The 1,735-nt window shown below is 46.9% G+C and overlaps 1 long non-coding RNA gene across 1 annotated transcript in view; it reads left to right on the top strand.

The window, feature by feature from the left end:
- LOC118942871 overlaps window positions 1–530 on the top strand; it is a 1,184-nt gene extending 654 nt beyond the window's left edge. The window contains exons 2-3 of the long non-coding RNA XR_005038522.1: window positions 1–214; window positions 294–530. The exon at window positions 1–214 is cut by the window's left edge and continues 556 nt beyond it. This is a non-coding gene — a long non-coding RNA (uncharacterized LOC118942871). The remainder of the gene's footprint in view (window positions 215–293) is intronic.
- The last annotated feature ends 1,205 nt before the right edge of the window (window positions 531–1,735 follow it).

The raw sequence follows: 1,735 nt of genomic DNA, 5'->3' as shown, positions 1-1,735 counted from the left end.
TTGATAAGGGAGGTAGGGGTTAACTGAGTCTGTAGCTGTGTTTGATAAGGGAGGTAGGGGTTAACTGAGTCTGTAGCTGTGTTTGAGGGAGGTAGGGGTTAACTGAGTCTGTAGCTGTGTTTGATAAGGGAGGTAGGGGTTAACTGAGTCTGTAGCTGTGTTTGATAAGGGAGGTAGGGGTTAACTGAGTCTGTAGCTGTGTTTGATAAGGGAGGTAGGAGTTAACTGAGTCTGTAGCTGTGTTTGATAAGGGAGGTAGGGGTTAACTGAGTCTGTAGCTGTGTTTGAGGGAGGTAGGGGTTAACTGAGTCTGTAGCTGTGTTTGATAAGGGAGGTAGGGGTTAACTGAGTCTGTAGCTGTGTTTGATAAGGGAGGTAGGGGTTAACTGAGTCTGTAGCTGTGTTTGATAAGGGAGGTAGGGGTTAACTGAGTCTGTAGCTGTGTTTGATAAGGGAGGTAGGGGTTAACTGAGTCTGTAGCTGTGTTTGATAAGGGAGGTAGGGGTTAACTGAGTCTGTAGCTGTGTTTGAGGGAGGTAGGGGTTAACTGAGTCTGTAGCTGTGTTTGATAAGGGAGGTAGGGGTTAACTGAGTCTGTAGCTGTGTTTGATAAGGGAGGTAGGGGTTAACTGAGTCTGTAGCTGTGTTTGATAAGGGAGGTAGGGGTTAACTGAGCCTGTAGCTGTGTTTGATAAGGGAGGTAGGGGTTAACTGAGTCTGTAGCTGTGTTTGATAAGGGAGGTAGGGGTTAACTGAGTCTGTAGCTGTGTTTGATAAGGGAGGTAGGAGTTAACTGAGTCTGTAGCTGTGTTTGATAAGGGAGGTAGGGGTTAACTGAGTCTGTAGCTGTGTTTGATAAGGGAGGTAGGGGTTAACTGAGTCTGTAGCTGTGTTTGATAAGGGAGGTAGGGGTTAACTGAGTCTGTAGCTGTGTTTGAGGGAGGTAGGGGTTAACTGAGTCTGTAGCTGTGTTTGAGGGAGGTAGGGGTTAACTGAGTCTGTAGCTGTGTTTGATAAGGGAGGTAGGGGTTAACTGAGTCTGTAGCTGTGTTTGATAAGGGAGGTAGGGGTTAACTGAGTCTGTAGCTGTGTTTGATAAGGGAGGTAGGGGTTAACTGAGTCTGTAGCTGTGTTTGATAAGGGAGGTAGGGGTTAACTGAGTCTGTAGCTGTGTTTGATAAGGGAGGTAGGGGTTAACTGAGTCTGTAGCTGTGTTTGAGGGAGGTAGGGGTTAACTGAGTCTGTAGCTGTGTTTGAGGGAGGTAGGGGTTAACTGAGTCTGTAGCTGTGTTTGATAAGGGAGGTAGGAGTTAACTGAGTCTGTAGCTGTGTTTGATAAGGGAGGTAGGGGTTAACTGAGTCTGTAGCTGTGTTTGATAAGGGAGGTAGGGGTTAACTGAGTCTGTAGCTGTGTTTGATAAGGGAGGTAGGGGTTAACTGAGTCTGTAGCTGTGTTTGATAAGGGAGGTAGGGGTTAACTGAGTCTGTAGCTGTGTTTGAGGGAGGTAGGGGTTAACTGAGTCTGTAGCTGTGTTTGAGGGAGGTAGGGGTTAACTGAGTCTGTAGCTGTGTTTGATAAGGGAGGTAGGGGTTAACTGAGTCTGTAGCTGTGTTTGATAAGGGAGGTAGGGGTTAACTGAGTCTGTAGCTGTGTTTGATAAGGGAGGTAGGGGTTAACTGAGTCTGGTGTTTCTACTGTTTTTAATCCAGGTGTGTCAGTGGGCTGATGAGCAGT

The sequence above is a fragment of the Oncorhynchus mykiss genome, chromosome 21 (genome assembly GCF_013265735.2).
Source record: "Oncorhynchus mykiss isolate Arlee chromosome 21, USDA_OmykA_1.1, whole genome shotgun sequence".
NCBI classification, from domain to species: Eukaryota; Metazoa; Chordata; class Actinopteri; order Salmoniformes; family Salmonidae; genus Oncorhynchus; species Oncorhynchus mykiss.
This window is presented reverse-complemented; position numbering and strand designations above follow the sequence as displayed.